Source organism: Ranitomeya variabilis, chromosome 4, assembly GCF_051348905.1.
Source record: "Ranitomeya variabilis isolate aRanVar5 chromosome 4, aRanVar5.hap1, whole genome shotgun sequence".
Classification (NCBI taxonomy): domain Eukaryota; kingdom Metazoa; phylum Chordata; class Amphibia; order Anura; family Dendrobatidae; genus Ranitomeya; species Ranitomeya variabilis.
In genome coordinates this window covers 516,809,256-516,824,255 of record NC_135235.1, presented here as the reverse complement: position 1 = coordinate 516,824,255, position 15,000 = coordinate 516,809,256, and the positions used below count along the sequence as shown (strand labels likewise).

At 57.5% G+C, this 15,000-nt stretch overlaps 35 non-coding genes across 35 annotated transcripts; all 35 read left to right on the top strand.

The window, feature by feature from the left end:
• Window positions 1-68: 68 nt before the first annotated feature.
• On the top strand, window positions 69-140 carry TRNAP-AGG (transfer RNA proline (anticodon AGG)). The gene has a single exon. It is a non-coding gene; the product is annotated as a tRNA-Pro (tRNA).
• A 769-nt stretch (window positions 141-909) lies between these two features.
• On the top strand, window positions 910-981 carry TRNAP-UGG (transfer RNA proline (anticodon UGG)). Its single transcript has one exon. It is a non-coding gene; the product is annotated as a tRNA-Pro (tRNA).
• A 392-nt stretch (window positions 982-1,373) lies between these two features.
• TRNAP-AGG (transfer RNA proline (anticodon AGG)) lies at window positions 1,374-1,445 on the top strand. Its single transcript has one exon. It is a non-coding gene; the product is annotated as a tRNA-Pro (tRNA).
• Window positions 1,446-1,585: 140 nt separating this feature from the next.
• Window positions 1,586-1,657, top strand: TRNAP-CGG (transfer RNA proline (anticodon CGG)). Its single transcript has one exon. It is a non-coding gene; the product is annotated as a tRNA-Pro (tRNA).
• A 414-nt stretch (window positions 1,658-2,071) lies between these two features.
• TRNAP-UGG (transfer RNA proline (anticodon UGG)) lies at window positions 2,072-2,143 on the top strand. The gene has a single exon. It is a non-coding gene; the product is annotated as a tRNA-Pro (tRNA).
• Window positions 2,144-2,535: 392 nt separating this feature from the next.
• On the top strand, window positions 2,536-2,607 carry TRNAP-AGG (transfer RNA proline (anticodon AGG)). The gene has a single exon. It is a non-coding gene; the product is annotated as a tRNA-Pro (tRNA).
• Window positions 2,608-2,747: 140 nt separating this feature from the next.
• Window positions 2,748-2,819, top strand: TRNAP-CGG (transfer RNA proline (anticodon CGG)). Its single transcript has one exon. It is a non-coding gene; the product is annotated as a tRNA-Pro (tRNA).
• Window positions 2,820-3,233: 414 nt separating this feature from the next.
• On the top strand, window positions 3,234-3,305 carry TRNAP-UGG (transfer RNA proline (anticodon UGG)). Its single transcript has one exon. It is a non-coding gene; the product is annotated as a tRNA-Pro (tRNA).
• Window positions 3,306-3,697: 392 nt separating this feature from the next.
• Window positions 3,698-3,769, top strand: TRNAP-AGG (transfer RNA proline (anticodon AGG)). The gene has a single exon. It is a non-coding gene; the product is annotated as a tRNA-Pro (tRNA).
• Window positions 3,770-3,909: 140 nt separating this feature from the next.
• TRNAP-CGG (transfer RNA proline (anticodon CGG)) lies at window positions 3,910-3,981 on the top strand. Its single transcript has one exon. It is a non-coding gene; the product is annotated as a tRNA-Pro (tRNA).
• Window positions 3,982-4,395: 414 nt separating this feature from the next.
• Window positions 4,396-4,467, top strand: TRNAP-UGG (transfer RNA proline (anticodon UGG)). Its single transcript has one exon. It is a non-coding gene; the product is annotated as a tRNA-Pro (tRNA).
• A 392-nt stretch (window positions 4,468-4,859) lies between these two features.
• On the top strand, window positions 4,860-4,931 carry TRNAP-CGG (transfer RNA proline (anticodon CGG)). Its single transcript has one exon. It is a non-coding gene; the product is annotated as a tRNA-Pro (tRNA).
• Window positions 4,932-5,345: 414 nt separating this feature from the next.
• On the top strand, window positions 5,346-5,417 carry TRNAP-UGG (transfer RNA proline (anticodon UGG)). The gene has a single exon. It is a non-coding gene; the product is annotated as a tRNA-Pro (tRNA).
• A 392-nt stretch (window positions 5,418-5,809) lies between these two features.
• Window positions 5,810-5,881, top strand: TRNAP-AGG (transfer RNA proline (anticodon AGG)). The gene has a single exon. It is a non-coding gene; the product is annotated as a tRNA-Pro (tRNA).
• A 140-nt stretch (window positions 5,882-6,021) lies between these two features.
• Window positions 6,022-6,093, top strand: TRNAA-CGC (transfer RNA alanine (anticodon CGC)). Its single transcript has one exon. It is a non-coding gene; the product is annotated as a tRNA-Ala (tRNA).
• A 414-nt stretch (window positions 6,094-6,507) lies between these two features.
• Window positions 6,508-6,579, top strand: TRNAP-UGG (transfer RNA proline (anticodon UGG)). The gene has a single exon. It is a non-coding gene; the product is annotated as a tRNA-Pro (tRNA).
• Window positions 6,580-6,955: 376 nt separating this feature from the next.
• Window positions 6,956-7,028, top strand: TRNAP-AGG (transfer RNA proline (anticodon AGG)). The gene has a single exon. It is a non-coding gene; the product is annotated as a tRNA-Pro (tRNA).
• A 140-nt stretch (window positions 7,029-7,168) lies between these two features.
• On the top strand, window positions 7,169-7,240 carry TRNAP-CGG (transfer RNA proline (anticodon CGG)). The gene has a single exon. It is a non-coding gene; the product is annotated as a tRNA-Pro (tRNA).
• A 414-nt stretch (window positions 7,241-7,654) lies between these two features.
• Window positions 7,655-7,726, top strand: TRNAP-UGG (transfer RNA proline (anticodon UGG)). Its single transcript has one exon. It is a non-coding gene; the product is annotated as a tRNA-Pro (tRNA).
• Window positions 7,727-8,118: 392 nt separating this feature from the next.
• Window positions 8,119-8,190, top strand: TRNAP-AGG (transfer RNA proline (anticodon AGG)). The gene has a single exon. It is a non-coding gene; the product is annotated as a tRNA-Pro (tRNA).
• A 140-nt stretch (window positions 8,191-8,330) lies between these two features.
• Window positions 8,331-8,402, top strand: TRNAP-CGG (transfer RNA proline (anticodon CGG)). The gene has a single exon. It is a non-coding gene; the product is annotated as a tRNA-Pro (tRNA).
• Window positions 8,403-8,816: 414 nt separating this feature from the next.
• On the top strand, window positions 8,817-8,888 carry TRNAP-UGG (transfer RNA proline (anticodon UGG)). The gene has a single exon. It is a non-coding gene; the product is annotated as a tRNA-Pro (tRNA).
• A 392-nt stretch (window positions 8,889-9,280) lies between these two features.
• On the top strand, window positions 9,281-9,352 carry TRNAP-AGG (transfer RNA proline (anticodon AGG)). Its single transcript has one exon. It is a non-coding gene; the product is annotated as a tRNA-Pro (tRNA).
• A 140-nt stretch (window positions 9,353-9,492) lies between these two features.
• Window positions 9,493-9,564, top strand: TRNAP-CGG (transfer RNA proline (anticodon CGG)). The gene has a single exon. It is a non-coding gene; the product is annotated as a tRNA-Pro (tRNA).
• Window positions 9,565-10,445: 881 nt separating this feature from the next.
• Window positions 10,446-10,517, top strand: TRNAP-UGG (transfer RNA proline (anticodon UGG)). Its single transcript has one exon. It is a non-coding gene; the product is annotated as a tRNA-Pro (tRNA).
• A 392-nt stretch (window positions 10,518-10,909) lies between these two features.
• Window positions 10,910-10,981, top strand: TRNAP-AGG (transfer RNA proline (anticodon AGG)). The gene has a single exon. It is a non-coding gene; the product is annotated as a tRNA-Pro (tRNA).
• Window positions 10,982-11,121: 140 nt separating this feature from the next.
• On the top strand, window positions 11,122-11,193 carry TRNAP-CGG (transfer RNA proline (anticodon CGG)). The gene has a single exon. It is a non-coding gene; the product is annotated as a tRNA-Pro (tRNA).
• Window positions 11,194-11,607: 414 nt separating this feature from the next.
• TRNAP-UGG (transfer RNA proline (anticodon UGG)) lies at window positions 11,608-11,679 on the top strand. The gene has a single exon. It is a non-coding gene; the product is annotated as a tRNA-Pro (tRNA).
• A 392-nt stretch (window positions 11,680-12,071) lies between these two features.
• TRNAP-AGG (transfer RNA proline (anticodon AGG)) lies at window positions 12,072-12,143 on the top strand. Its single transcript has one exon. It is a non-coding gene; the product is annotated as a tRNA-Pro (tRNA).
• Window positions 12,144-12,283: 140 nt separating this feature from the next.
• TRNAP-CGG (transfer RNA proline (anticodon CGG)) lies at window positions 12,284-12,355 on the top strand. Its single transcript has one exon. It is a non-coding gene; the product is annotated as a tRNA-Pro (tRNA).
• A 414-nt stretch (window positions 12,356-12,769) lies between these two features.
• On the top strand, window positions 12,770-12,841 carry TRNAP-UGG (transfer RNA proline (anticodon UGG)). Its single transcript has one exon. It is a non-coding gene; the product is annotated as a tRNA-Pro (tRNA).
• Window positions 12,842-13,236: 395 nt separating this feature from the next.
• TRNAP-UGG (transfer RNA proline (anticodon UGG)) lies at window positions 13,237-13,308 on the top strand. Its single transcript has one exon. It is a non-coding gene; the product is annotated as a tRNA-Pro (tRNA).
• A 390-nt stretch (window positions 13,309-13,698) lies between these two features.
• Window positions 13,699-13,772, top strand: TRNAP-AGG (transfer RNA proline (anticodon AGG)). The gene has a single exon. It is a non-coding gene; the product is annotated as a tRNA-Pro (tRNA).
• Window positions 13,773-13,910: 138 nt separating this feature from the next.
• TRNAP-CGG (transfer RNA proline (anticodon CGG)) lies at window positions 13,911-13,982 on the top strand. The gene has a single exon. It is a non-coding gene; the product is annotated as a tRNA-Pro (tRNA).
• A 414-nt stretch (window positions 13,983-14,396) lies between these two features.
• Window positions 14,397-14,468, top strand: TRNAP-UGG (transfer RNA proline (anticodon UGG)). The gene has a single exon. It is a non-coding gene; the product is annotated as a tRNA-Pro (tRNA).
• Window positions 14,469-15,000: the final 532 nt, after the last annotated feature.

Genomic DNA, 15,000 nt, shown 5'->3' with positions numbered 1-15,000 from the left:
GCCAGGCAGGTGCTTCAGTTGGCAGTGCTGGCTACGCCATACAAATTGCAAAGCACCGCTCTGTCGCAGGCTCGTTGGTCTAGGGGTATGATTCTCGCTTAGGGTGCGAGAGGTCCCGGGTACAAATCCCGGACGAGCCCCACTCTTTCTCTGCGGGGGATCCAGAGTGCTCATCTCCTTTTGCCCTCCCCCTGTTAGCTAAACCGCTCCGGCTGCTGCTTGTGGCCGAGCCTACAAAGGTGAGAGAATCGACGCTGCTGCACGGCACGCACCAAACGTTGGCTCGTTGGTCTAGGGCAGGGGTCAGGAACCTTGGCCCTCCAGCTGTGGGAGAACTACAATTCCCAGCATGCCTCAACTGCTGCAAGTTGCTAGGGCATGCTGGGAGTTGTAGTTTTATAACAGCTGGAGAGCCGAGGTTCCCCACCCCTGGTCTAGGGGTATGATTCTCGCTTCGGGTGCGAGAGGTCCCGGGTTCAAATCCCGGACGAGCCCTCGCTGGTGTGTGCCTCGTGTGCCCCTCTCTCCACACGTGGCAGTGCGCTTTTGCAATGGTCTTGCTCGAGGGCACTCCAATCCGTGTCACGTACCCACGGGTGCTTCTCAACAAGGGTCTTGCTCGTTTCCGCCGCCTCGCAGCCTTTTTTGCGAATGGGACTTGATGATCGCGCCGAGGAAGCTCTTTCTTTGCTCGTGGTGGACTGCCATGGCTCGACTTCTCCAGGAAGGTGCGAGGGGTCTTTGGCTGGCTGGCCTTTTCACCGCTCTGTTCCTCTTCTCTTTCTGTCGCGCGGCCACGCTCGACTCCTCCTGCCTCTTTGGACTCCAGTGTCAGATCTTGTTTTTGCTGCAGCCTGTGCCAAATGGTGGCGCTGAGCCAGGTGCCTCGCAGCCCTTGCCTCCGTCGCTGGCTCGTTGGTCTAGGGGTATGATTCTCGCTTTGGGTGCGAGAGGTCCCGGGTTCAAATCCCGGACGAGCCCATGCTTGTGGAAGTCTTTGTTGCAGGTCTGTTGCATGCTGGGCTTCCTCCCGCAGGCTCATCTGTTGCATGGATTTTCTTGCAACTGACTGCTGGGAAGGCGGCATGTGCCTCCCGTCCCCAGGAAACCCCGACCACCCAACCAAGCCCGGACCTGTGGCAGATTTTGACCCCACGCACGCGGATCTCCACTTGTTTTGAGCTCTTTCGCTCCAAAAACATATGTTGGAGATTGCTGCTCGTTAAAATTCGCATGCGTCTCTCAGGGACTTTTTTTTTTTCCCTGTGGATGTTCCATGAGAGAGCCACGCTTTTCTCTGGAGATGCCAGGCAGGTGCTTCAGTTGGCAGTGCTGGCTACGCCATACAAATTGCAAAGCGCCGCTCTGTCGCTGGCTCGTTGGTCTAGGGGTATGATTCTCGCTTAGGGTGCGAGAGGTCCCGGGTTCAAATCCCGGATGAGCCCCACTCTTTCTCTGCGGGGGAACCAGAGTGCTCATCTCCTTTTGCCCTCCCCCTGTTAGCTAAACCGCTCCGGCTGCTGCTTGTGGCCGAGCCTACAAAGGTGAGAGAATCGACGCTGCTGCACGACACGCACCAAACGTTGGCTCGTTGGTCTAGGGGTATGATTCTCGCTTCGGGTGCGAGAGGTCCCGGGTTCAAATCCCGGACGAGCCCTCGCTGGTGTGTGCCTCGTGTGCCCCTCTCTCCACACGTGGCAGTGCGCTTTTGCAATGGTCTTGCTCGAGGGCACTCCAATCCGTGTCACGTACCCACGGGTGCTTCTCAACAAGGGTCTTGCTCGTTTCCGCCGCCTCGCAGCCTTTTTTGCGAATGGGACTTGATGATCGCGCCGAGGAAGCTCTTTCTTTGCTCGTGGTGGACTGCCATGGCTCGACTTCTCCAGGAAGGTGCGAGGGGTCTTTGGCTGGCTGGCCTTTTCACCGCTCTGTTCCTCTTCTCTTTCTGTCGCGCGGCCACGCTCGACTCCTCCTGCCTCTTTGGACTCCAGTGTCAGATCTTGTTTTTGCTGCAGCCTGTGCCAAATGGTGGCGCTGAGCCAGGTGCCTCGCAGCCCTTGCCTCCGTCGCTGGCTCGTTGGTCTAGGGGTATGATTCTCGCTTTGGGTGCGAGAGGTCCCGGGTTCAAATCCCGGACGAGCCCATGCTTGTGGAAGTCTTTGTTGCAGGTCTGTTGCATGCTGGGCTTCCTCCCGCAGGCTCATCTGTTGCATGGATTTTCTTGCAACTGACTGCTGGGAAGGCGGCATGTGCCTCCCGTCCCCAGGAAACCCCGACCACCCAACCAAGCCCGGACCTGTGGCAGATTTTGACCCCACGCACGCGGATCTCCACTTGTTTTGAGCTCTTTCGCTCCAAAAACATATGTTGGAGATTGCTGCTCGTTAAAATTCGCATGCGTCTCTCAGGGACTTTTTTTTTTTCCCTGTGGATGTTCCATGAGAGAGCCACGCTTTTCTCTGGAGATGCCAGGCAGGTGCTTCAGTTGGCAGTGCTGGCTACGCCATACAAATTGCAAAGCGCCGCTCTGTCGCTGGCTCGTTGGTCTAGGGGTATGATTCTCGCTTAGGGTGCGAGAGGTCCCGGGTTCAAATCCCGGATGAGCCCCACTCTTTCTCTGCGGGGGAACCAGAGTGCTCATCTCCTTTTGCCCTCCCCCTGTTAGCTAAACCGCTCCGGCTGCTGCTTGTGGCCGAGCCTACAAAGGTGAGAGAATCGACGCTGCTGCACGGCACGCACCAAACGTTGGCTCGTTGGTCTAGGGGTATGATTCTCGCTTCGGGTGCGAGAGGTCCCGGGTTCAAATCCCGGACGAGCCCTTGCTGGTGTGTGCCTCGTGTGCCCCTCTCTCCACACGTGGCAGTGCGCTTTTGCAATGGTCTTGCTCGAGGGCACTCCAATCCGTGTCACGTACCCACGGGTGCTTCTCAACAAGGGTCTTGCTCGTTTCCGCCGCCTCGCAGCCTTTTTTGCGAATGGGACTTGATGATCGCGCCGAGGAAGCTCTTTCTTTGCTCGTGGTGGACTGCCATGGCTCGACTTCTCCAGGAAGGTGCGAGGCGTCTTTGGCTGGCTGGCCTTTTCACCGCTCTGTTCCTCTTCTCTTTCTGTTGCGCGGCCACGCTCGACTCCTCCTGCCTCTTTGGACTCCAGTGTCAGATCTTGTTTTTGCTGCAGCCTGTGCCAAATGGTGGCGCTGAGCCAGGTGCCTCGCAGCCCTTGCCTCCGTCGCTGGCTCGTTGGTCTAGGGGTATGATTCTCGCTTTGGGTGCGAGAGGTCCCGGGTTCAAATCCCGGACGAGCCCATGCTTGTGGAAGTCTTTGTTGCAGGTCTGTTGCATGCTGGGCTTCCTCCCGCAGGCTCATCTGTTGCATGGATTTTCTTGCAACTGACTGCTGGGAAGGTGGCATGTGCCGCCCGTCCCCAGGAAACCCCGACCACCCAACCAAGCCCGGACCTGTGGCAGATTTTGACCCCACGCACGCGGATCTCCACTTGTTTTGAGCTCTTTCGCTCCAAAAACATATGTTGGAGATTGCTGCTCGTTAAAATTCGCATGCGTCTCTCAGGGACTTTTTTTTTTTCCCTGTGGATGTTCCATGAGAGAGCCACGCTTTTCTCTGGAGATGCCAGGCAGGTGCTTCAGTTGGCAGTGCTGGCTACGCCATACAAATTGCAAAGCACCGCTCTGTCGCTGGCTCGTTGGTCTAGGGGTATGATTCTCGCTTAGGGTGCGAGAGGTCCCGGGTTCAAATCCCGGACGAGCCCCACTCTTTCTCTGCGGGGGAACCAGAGTGCTCATCTCCTTTTGCCCTCCCCCTGTTAGCTAAACCGCTCCGGCTGCTCCTTGTGGCCGAGCCTACAAAGGTGAGAGAATCGACGCTGCTGCACGGCACGCACCAAACGTTGGCTCGTTGGTCTAGGGGTATGATTCTCGCTTCGGGTGCGAGAGGTCCCGGGTTCAAATCCCGGACGAGCCCTCGCTGGTGTGTGCCTCGTGTGCCCCTCTCTCCACACGTGGCAGTGCGCTTTTGCAATGGTCTTGCTCGAGGGCACTCCAATCCGTGTCACGTACCCACGGGTTCTTCTCAACAAGGGTCTTGCTCGTTTCCGCCGCCTCGCAGCCTTTTTTGCGAATGGGACTTGATGATCGCGCCGAGGAAGCTCTTTCTTTGCTCGTGGTGGACTGCCATGGCTCGACTTCTCCAGGAAGGTGCGAGGCGTCTTTGGCTGGCTGGCCTTTTCACCGCTCTGTTCCTCTTCTCTTTCTGTCGCGCGGCCACGCTCGACTCCTCCTGCCTCTTTGGACTCCAGTGTCAGATCTTGTTTTTGCTGCAGCCTGTGCCAAATGGTGGCGCTGAGCCAGGTGCCTCGCAGCCCTTGCCTCCGTCACTGGCTCGTTGGTCTAGGGGTATGATTCTCGCTTTGGGTGCGAGAGGTCCCGGGTTCAAATCCCGGACGAGCCCATGCTTGTGGAAGTCTTTGTTGCAGGTCTGTTGCATGCTGGGCTTCCTCCCGCAGGCTCATCTGTTGCATGGATTTTCTTGCAACTGACTGCTGGGAAGGCGGCATGTGCCGCCCGTCCCCAGGAAACCCCGACCACCCAACCAAGCCCGGACCTGTGGCAGATTTTGACCCCACGCACGCGGATCTCCACTTGTTTTGAGCTCTTTCGCTCCAAAAACATATGTTGGAGATTGCTGCTCGTTAAAATTCACATGCGTCTCTCAGGGACTTTTTTTTTTTCCCTGTGGATGTTCCATGAGAGAGCCACGCTTTTCTCTGGAGATGCCAGGCAGGTGCTTCAGTTGGCAGTGCTGGCTACGCCATACAAATTGCAAAGCGCCGCTCTGTCGCAGGCTCGTTGGTCTAGGGGTATGATTCTCGCTTCGGGTGCGAGAGGTCCCGGGTTCAAATCCCGGACGAGCCCTCGCTGGTGTGTGCCTCGTGTGCCCCTCTCTCCACACGTGGCAGTGCGCTTTTGCAATGGTCTTGCTCGAGGGCACTCCAATCCGTGTCACGTACCCACGGGTTCTTCTCAACAAGGGTCTTGCTCGTTTCCGCCGCCTCGCAGCCTTTTTTGCGAATGGGACTTGATGATCGCGCCGAGGAAGCTCTTTCTTTGCTCGTGGTGGACTGCCATGGCTCGACTTCTCCAGGAAGGTGCGAGGGGTCTTTGGCTGGCTGGCCTTTTCACCGCTCTGTTCCTCTTCTCTTTCTGTCGCGCGGCCACGCTCGACTCCTCCTGCCTCTTTGGACTCCAGTGTCAGATCTTGTTTTTGCTGCAGCCTGTGCCAAATGGTGGCGCTGAGCCAGGTGCCTCGCAGCCCTTGCCTCCGTCGCTGGCTCGTTGGTCTAGGGGTATGATTCTCGCTTTGGGTGCGAGAGGTCCCGGGTTCAAATCCCGGACGAGCCCATGCTTGTGGAAGTCTTTGTTGCAGGTCTGTTGCATGCTGGGCTTCCTCCCGCAGGCTCATCTGTTGCATGGATTTTCTTGCAACTGACTGCTGGGAAGGCGGCATGTGCCGCCCGTCCCTAGGAAACCCCGACCACCCAACCAAGCCCGGACCTGTGGCAGATTTTGACCCCACGCACGCGGATCTCCACTTGTTTTGAGCTCTTTCGCTCCAAAAACATATGTTGGAGATTGCTGCTCGTTAAAATTCGCATGCGTCTCTCAGGGACTTTTTTTTTTTCCCTGTGGATGTTCCATGAGAGAGCCACGCTTTTCTCTGGAGATGCCAGGCAGGTGCTTCAGTTGGCAGTGCTGGCTACGCCATACAAATTGCAAAGCGCCGCTCTGTCGCTGGCTCGTTGGTCTAGGGGTATGATTCTCGCTTAGGGTGCGAGAGGTCCCGGGTTCAAATCCCGGACGAGCCCCACTCTTTCTCTGCGGGGGAACCAGAGTGCTCATCTCCTTTTGCCCTCCCCCTGTTAGCTAAACCGCTCCGGCTGCTGCTTGTGGCCGAGCCTACAAAGGTGAGAGAATCGACGCTGCTGCACAGCACGCACCAAACGTTGGCTCGTTGGTCTAGGGGTATGATTCTCGCTTCGCGTGCGAGAGGTCCCGGGTTCAAATCCCGGACGAGCCCTCGCTGGTGTGTGCCTTGTGTGCCCCTCTCTCCACACGTGGCAGTGCGCTTTTGCAATGGTCTTGCTCGAGGGCACTCCAATCCGTGTCACGTACCCACGGGTGCTTCTCAACAAGGGTCTTGCTCGTTTCCGCCGCCTCGCAGCCTTTTTTGCGAATGGGACTTGATGATCGCGCCGAGGAAGCTCTTTCTTTGCTCGTGGTGGACTGCCATGGCTCGACTTCTCCAGGAAGGTGCGAGGCGTCTTTGGCTGGCTGGCCTTTTCACCGCTCTGTTCCTCTTCTCTTTCTGTCGCGCGGCCACGCTCGACTCCTCCTGCCTCTTTGGACTCCAGTGTCAGATCTTGTTTTTGCTGCAGCCTGTGCCAAATGGTGGCGCTGAGCCAGGTGCCTCGCAGCCCTTGCCTCCGTCGCTGGCTCGTTGGTCTAGGGGTATGATTCTCGCTTTGGGTGCGCGAGGTCCCGGGTTCAAATCCCGGACGAGCCCATGCTTGTGGAAGTCTTTGTTGCAGGTCTGTTGCATGCTGGGCTTCCTCCCGCAGGCTCATCTGTTGCATGGATTTTCTTGCAACTGACTGCTGGGAAGGCGGCATGTGCCCCCCGACCACCCAACCAAGCCCGGACCTGTGGCAGATTTTGACCCCACGCACGCGGATCTCCACTTGTTTTGAGCTCTTTCGCTCCAAAAACATATGTTGGAGATTGCTGCTCGTTAAAATTCGCATGCGTCTCTCAGGGACTTTTTTTTTTTCCCTGTGGATGTTCCATGAGAGAGCCACGCTTTTCTCTGGAGATGCCAGGCAGGTGCTTCAGTTGGCAGTGCTGGCTACGCCATACAAATTGCAAAGCGCTGCTCTGTCGCTGGCTCGTTGGTCTAGGGGTATGATTCTCGCTTAGGGTGCGAGAGGTCCCGGGTTCTAAATCCCGGACGAGCCCCACTCTTTCTCTGCGGGGGAACCAGAGTGCTCATCTCCTTTTGCCTTCCCCCTGTTAGCTAAACCGCACCGGTTGCTGCTTGTGGCCGAGCCTACAAAGGTGAGAGAATCGACGCTGCTGCACGGCACGCACCAAACGTTGGCTCGTTGGTCTAGGGGTATGATTCTCGCTTCGGGTGCGAGAGGACCCGGGTTCAAATCCCGGACGAGCCCTCGCTGGTGTGTGCCTCGTGTGCCCCTCTCTCCACACGTGGCAGTGCGCTTTTGCAATGGTCTTGCTCGAGGGCACTCCAATCCGTGTCACGTACCCACGGGTGCTTCTCAACAAGGGTCTTGCTCGTTTCCGCCGCCTCGCAGCCTTTTTTGCGAATGGGACTTGATGATCGCGCCGAGGAAGCTCTTTCTTTGCTCGTGGTGGACTGCCATGGCTCGACTTCTCCAGGAAGGTGCGAGGCGTCTTTGGCTGGCTGGCCTTTTCACCGCTCTGTTCCTCTTCTCTTTCTGTCGCGCGGCCACGCTCGACTCCTCCTGCCTCTTTGGACTCCAGTGTCAGATCTTGTTTTTGCTGCAGCCTGTGCCAAATGGTGGCGCTGAGCCAGGTGCCTCGCAGCCCTTGCCTCCGTCGCTGGCTCGTTGGTCTAGGGGTATGATTCTCGCTTTGGGTGCGAGAGGTCCCGGGTTCAAATCCCGGACGAGCCCATGCTTGTGGAAGTCTTTGTTGCAGGTCTGTTGCATGCTGGGCTTCCTCCCGCAGGCTCATCTGTTGCATGGATTTTCTTGCAACTGACTGCTGGGAAGGCGGCATGTGCTGCCCGTCCCCAGGAAACCCCGACCACCCAACCAAGCCCGGACCTGTGGCAGATTTTGACCCCACGCACGCGGATCTCCACTTGTTTTGAGCTCTTTCGCTCCAAAAACATATGTTGGAGATTGCTGCTCGTTAAAATTCGCATGCGTCTCTCAGGGACTTTTTTTTTTTCCCTGTGGATGTTCCATGAGAGAGCCACGCTTTTCTCTGGAGATGCCAGGCAGGTGCTTCAGTTGGCAGTGCTGGCTACGCCATACAAATTGCAAAGCGCCGCTCTGTCGCTGGCTCGTTGGTCTAGGGGTATGATTCTCGCTTAGGGTGCGAGAGGTCCCGGGTTCAAATCCCGGACGAGCCCCACTCTTTCTCTGCGGGGGAACCAGAGTGCTCATCTCCTTTTGCCCTCCCCCTGTTAGCTAAACCGCTCCGGTTGCTGCTTGTGGCCGAGCCTACAAAGGTGAGAGAATCGACGCTGCTGCACGGCACGCACCAAACGTTGGCTCGTTGGTCTAGGGGTATGATTCTCGCTTCGGGTGCGAGAGGTCCCGGGTTCAAATCCCGGACGAGCCCTCGCTGGTGTGTGCCTCGTGTGCCCCTCTCTCCACACGTGGCAGTGCGCTTTTGCAATGGTCTTGCTCGAGGGCACTCCAATCCGTGTCACGTACCCACGGGTGCTTCTCAACAAGGGTCTTGCTCGTTTCCGCCGCCTCGCAGCCTTTTTTGCGAATGGGACTTGATGATCGCGCCGAGGAAGCTCTTTCTTTGCTCGTGGTGGACTGCCATGGCTCGACTTCTCCAGGAAGGTGCGAGGCGTCTTTGGCTGGCTGGCCTTTTCACCGCTCTGTTCCTCTTCTCTTTCTGTCGCGCGGCCACGCTCGACTCCTCCTGCCTCTTTGGACTCCAGTGTCAGATCTTGTTTTTGCTGCAGCCTGTGCCAAATGGTGGCGCTGAGCCAGGTGCCTCGCAGCCCTTGCTTCCGTCGCTGGCTCGTTGGTCTAGGGGTATGATTCTCGCTTTGGGTGCGAGAGGTCCCGGGTTCAAATCCCGGACGAGCCCATGCTTGTGGAAGTCTTTGTTGCAGGTCTGTTGCATGCTGGGCTTCCTCCCGCAGGCTCATCTGTTGCATGGATTTTCTTGCAACTGACTGCTGGGAAGGCGGCATGTGCCGCCCGTCCCCAGGAAACCCCGACCACCCAACCAAGCCCGGACCTGTGGCAGATTTTGACCCCACGCACGCAGATCTCCACTTGTTTTGAGCTCTTTCGCTCCAAAAACATATGTTGGAGATTGCTGCTCGTTAAAATTCGCATGCGTCTCTCAGGGACTTTTTTTTTTTCCCTGTGGATGTTCCATGAGAGAGCCATGCTTTTCTCTGGAGATGCCAGGCAGGTGCTTCAGTTGGCAGTGCTGGCTACGCCATACAAATTGCAAAGCGCCGCTCTGTCGCTGGCTCGTTGGTCTAGGGGTATGATTCTCGCTTAGGGTGCGAGAGGTCCCGGGTTCAAATCCCGGACGAGCCCCACTCTTTCTCTGCGGGGGAACCAGAGTGCTCATCTCCTTTTGCCCTCCCCCTGTTAGCTAAACCGCTCTGGCTGCTGCTTGTGGCCGAGCCTACAAAGGTGAGAGAATCGACGCTGCTGCACGGCACGCACCAAACGTTGGCTCGTTGGTCTAGGGGTATGATTCTCGCTACGGGTGCGAGAGGTCCCGGGTTCAAATCCCGGACGAGCCCTCGCTGGTGTGTGCCTCGTGTGCCCCTCTCTCCACACGTGGCAGTGCGCTTTTGCAATGGTCTTGCTCGAGGGCACTCCAATCCGTGTCACGTACCCACGGGTGCTTCTCAACAAGGGTCTTGCTCGTTTCCGCCGCCTCGCAGCCTTTTTTGCGAATGGGACTTGATGATCGCGCCGAGGAAGCTCTTTCTTTGCTCGTGGTGGACTGCCATGGCTCGACTTCTCCAGGAAGGTGCGAGGCGTCTTTGGCTGGCTGGCCTTTTCACCGCTCTGTTCCTCTTCTCTTTCTGTCGCGCGGCCACGCTCGACTCCTCCTGCCTCTTTGGACTCCAGTGTCAGATCTTGTTTTTGCTGCAGCCTGTGCCAAATGGTGGCGCTGAGCCAGGTGCCTCGCAGCCCTTGCCTCCGTCGCTGGCTCGTTGGTCTAGGGATATGATTCTCGCTTTGGGTGCGAGAGGTCCCGGGTTCAAATCCTGCACGAGCCCATGCTTGTGGATGTCTTTGTTGCAGGTCTGTTGCATGCTGGGCTTCCTCCCGCAGGCTCATCTGTTGCATGGATTTTCTTGCAACTGACTGCTGGGAAGGCGGCATGTGCCGCCCGTCCCCAGGAAACCCCGACCACCCAACCAAGCCCGATCGCGCCGAGGAAGCTCTTTCTTTGCTCGTGGTGGACTGCCATGGCTCGACTTCTCCAGGAAGGTGCGAGGCGTCTTTGGCTGGCTGGCCTTTTCACCGCTCTGTTCCTCTTCTCTTTCTGTCGCGCGGCCACGCTCGACTCCTCCTGCCTCTTTGGACTCCAGTGTCAGATCTTGTTTTTGCTGCAGCCTGTGCCAAATGGTGGCGCTGAGCCAGGTGCCTCGCAGCCCTTGCCTCCGTCGCTGGCTCGTTGGTCTAGGGGTATGATTCTCGCTTTGGGTGCGAGAGGTCCCAGGTTCAAATCCCGGACGAGCCCATGCTTGTGGAAGTCTTTGTTGCAGGTCTGTTGCATGCTGGGCTTCCTCCCGCAGGCTCATCTGTTGCATGGATTTTCTTGCAACTGACTGCTGGGAAGGCGGCATGTGCCGCCCGTCCCCAGGAAACCCCGACCACCCAACCAAGCCCGGACCTGTGGCAGATTTTGACCCCACGCACGCGGATCTCCACTTGTTTTGAGCTCTTTCGCTCCAAAAACATATGTTGGAGATTGCTGCTCGTTAAAATTCGCATGCGTCTCTCAGGGACTTTTTTTTTTTCCCTGTGGATGTTCCATGAGAGAGCCACGCTTTTCTCTGGAGATGCCAGGCAGGTGCTTCAGTTGGCAGTGCTGGCTACGCCATACAAATTGCAAAGCGCCGCTCTGTCGCTGGCTCGTTGGTCTAGGGGTATGATTCTCGCTTAGGGTGCGAGAGGTCCCGGGTTCAAATCCCGGACGAGCCCCACTCTTTCTCTGCGGGGGAACCAGAGTGCTCATCTCCTTTTGCCCTCCCCCTGTTAGCTAAACCGCTCCGGCTGCTGCTTGTGGCCGAGCCTACAAAGGTGAGAGAATCGACGCTGCTGCACGGCACACACCAAACGTTGGCTCGTTGGTCTAGGGGTATGATTCTCGCTTCGGGTGCGAGAGGTCCAGGGTTCAAATCCCAGACGAGCCCTCGCTGGTGTGTGCCTCGTGTGCCCCTCTCTCCACACGTGGCAGTGCGCTTTTGCAATGGTCTTGCTCGAGGGCACTCCAATCCGTGTCACGTACCCACGGGTGCTTCTCAACAAGGGTCTTGCTCGTTTCCGCCGCCTCGCAGCCTTTTTTGCGAATGGGACTTGATGATCGCGCCGAGGAAGCTCTTTCTTTGCTCGTGGTGGACTGCCATGGCTCGACTTCTCCAGGAAGGTGCGAGGCGTCTTTGGCTGGCTGGCCTTTTCACCGCTCTGTTCCTCTTCTCTTTCTGTCGCGCGGCCACGCTCGACTCCTCCTGCCTCTTTGGACTCCAGTGTCAGATCTTGTTTTTGCTGCAGCCTGTGCCAAATGGTGGCGCTGAGCCAGGTGCCTCGCAGCCCTTGCCTCCGTCGCTGGCTCGTTGGTCTAGGGGTATGATTCTCGCTTTGGGTGCGAGAGGTCCCGGGTTCAAATCCTGGACGAGCCCATGCTTGTGGAAGTCTTTGTTGCAGGTCTGTTGCATGCTGGGCTTCCTCCCGCAGGCTCATCTGTTGCATGGATTTTCTTGCAACTGACTGCTGGGAAGGCGGCATGTGCCGCCCGTCCCCAGGAAACCCCGACCACCCAACCAAGCCCGGACCTGTGGCAGATTTTGACCCCATGCACGCGGATCTCCACTTGTTTTGAGCTCTTTCGCTCCAAAAACATATGTTGGAGATTGCTGCTCGTTAAAATTCGCATGCGTCTCTCAGGGACTTTTTTTTTTTCCCTGTGGATGTTCCATGAGAGAGCCACGCTTTTCTCTGGAGATGCCAGGCAGGTGCTTCAGTTGGCAGTGCTGGCTACGCCATACAAATTGCAAAGCGCCGCTCTGTCGCTGGCTCGTTGGTCTAGGGGTATGATTCTCGCTTAGGGTGCGAGAGGTCCCGGGTTCAAATCCCGGACGAGCCCCACTCTTTCTCTGCGGGGGAACCAGAGTGCTCATCTCCTTTTGCCCTCCCCCTGTTAGCTAAACCGCTCCGGCTGCTGCTTGTGGCCGAGCCTACAAAGGTGAGAGAATCGACGCTGCTGCACTGCACGCACCAAACGTTGGCTCGTTGGTCTAGGGGTATGATTCTCGCTTCGGGTGCGAGAGGTCCCGGGTTCAAATCCCGGACGAGCCCTCGCTGGTGTGTGCCTCGTGTGCCCCTCTCTCCACACGTGGCAGTGCGCTTTTGCAATGGTCTTGCTCGAGGGCACTCCAATCCGTGTCACGTACCCACGGGTGCTTCTCAAAAAGGGTCTTGCTCGTTTCCGCCGCCTCGCAGCCTTTTTTGCGAATGGGACTTGATGATCGCGCCGAGGAAGCTCTTTCTTTGCTCGTGGTGGACTGCCATGGCTCGACTTCTCCAGGAAGGTGCGAGGCGTCTTTGGCTGGCTGGCCTTTTCACCGCTCTGTTCCTCTTCTCTTTCTGTCGCGCGGCCACGCTCGACTCCTCCTGCCTCTTTGGACTCCAGTGTCAGATCTTGTTTTTGCTGCAGCCTGTGCCAAATGGTGGCGCTGAGCCAGGTGCCTCGCAGCCCTTGCCTCCGTCGCTGGCTCGTTGGTCTAGGGGTATGATTCTCGCTTTGGGTGCGAGAGGTCCCGGGTTCAAATCCCGGACGAGCCCATGCTTGTGGAAGTCTTTGTTGCAGGTCTGTTGCATGCTGGGCTTCCTCCCGCAGGCTCATCTGTTGCATGGATTTTCTTGCAACTGACTGCTGGGAAGGCGGCATGTGCCGCCCGTCCCCAGGAAACCCCGACCACCCAACCAAGCCCGATCGCGCCGAGGAAGCTCTTTCTTTGCTCGTGGTGGACTGCCATGGCTCCACTTCTCCTGGAAGGTGCGAGGCGTCTTTGGCTGGCTGGCCTTTTCACCGCTCTGTTCCTCTTCTCTTTCTGTCGCGCGGCCACGCTCGACTCCTCCTGCCTCTTTGGACTCCAGTGTCAGATCTTGTTTTTGCTGCAGCCTGTGCCAAATGGTGGCGCTGAGCCAGGTGCCTCGCAGCCCTTGCCTCCGTCGCTGGCTCGTTGGTCTAGGGGTATGATTCTCGCTTTGGGTGCGAGAGGTCCCGGGTTCAAATCCCGGACGAGCCCATGCTTGTGGAAGTCTTTGTTGCAGGTCTTTGTTGCTGGGCTTCCTCCCGCAGGCTCATCTGTTGCATGGATTTTCTTGCAACTGACTGCTGGGAAGGCGGCATGTGCCGCCCGTCCCCAGGAAACCCCGACCACCCAACCAAGCCCGGACCTGTGGCAGATTTTGACCCCACGCACGCGGATCTCCACTTGTTTTGAGCTCTTTCGCTCCAAAAACATATGTTGGAGATTGCTGCTCGTTAAAATTCGCATGCGTCTCTCAGGGACTTTTTTTTTTTCCCTGTGGATGTTCCATGAGAGAGCCACGCTTTTCTCTGGAGATGCCAGGCAGGTGCTTCAGTTGGCAGTGCTGGCTACGCCATACAAATTGCAAAGCACCGCTCTGTCGCTGGCTCGTTGGTCTAGGGGTATGATTCTCGCTTAGGGTGCGAGAGGTCCCGGGTTCAAATCCCGGACTAGCACCACTCTTTCTCTGCGGGGTAACCAGAGTGCTCATCTCCTTTTGCCCTCCCCCTGTTAGCTAAACCGCTCCGGCTGCTGCTTGTGGCCGAGCCTACAAAGGTGAGAGAATCGACGCTGCTGCACGGCACGCACCAAACGTTGGCTCGTTGGTCTAGGGGTATGATTCTCGCTTCGGGTGCGAGAGGTCCCGGGTTCAAATCCCGGACGAGCCCTCGCTGGTGTGTGCCTCGTGTGCCCCTCTCTCCACACGTGGCAGTGCGCTTTTGCAATGGTCTTGCTCGAGGGCACTCCAATCCGTGTCACGTACCCACGGGTGCTTCTCAACAAGGGTCTTGCTCGTTTCTGCCGCCTCGCAGCCTTTTTTGCGAATGGGACTTGATGATCGCGCCGAGGAAGCTCTTTCTTTGCTCGTGGTGGACTGCCATGGCTCGACTTCTCCAGGAAGGTGCGAGGCGTCTTTGGCTGGCTGGCCTTTTCACCGCTCTGTTCCTCTTCTCTTTCTGTCGCGCGGCCACGCTCGACTCCTCCTGCCTCTTTGGACTCCAGTGTCAGATCTTGTTTTTGCTGCAGCCTGTGCCAAATGGTGGCGCTGAGCCAGGTGCCTCGCAGCCCTTGCCTCCGTCGCTGGCTCGTTGGTCTAGGGATATGATTCTCGCTTTGGGTGCGAGAGGTCCCGGGTTCAAATCCTGGACGAGCCCATGCTTGTGGAAGTCTTTGTTGCAGGTCTGTTGCATGCTGGGCTTCCTCCCGCAGGCTCATATGTTGCATGGATTTTCTTGCAACTGACTGCTGGGAAGGCGGCATGTGCCGCCCGTCCCCAGGAAACCCCGACCACCCAACCAAGCCCGGACCTGTGGCAGATTTTGACCCCACGCACGCGGATCTCCACTTGTTTTGAGCTCTTTCGCTCCAAAAACATATGTTGGAGATTGCTGCTCGTTAAAATTCGCATGCGTCTCTCAGGGACTTTTTTTTTTTCCCTGTGGATGTTCCATGAGAGAGCCACGCTTTTCTCTGGAGATGCCAGGCAGGTGCTTCAGTTGGCAGTGCTGGCTACGCCATACAAATTGCAAAGCGCCGCTCTGTCGCTGGCTCGTTGGTCTAGGGGTATGATTCTCGCTTAGGGTGCGAGAGGTCCCAGGTTCAAATCCCGGACTAGCCCCACTCTTTCTCTGCGGGGGAACCAGAGTGCTCATCTCCTTTTGCCCTCCCACTGTTAGCTAAACCGCT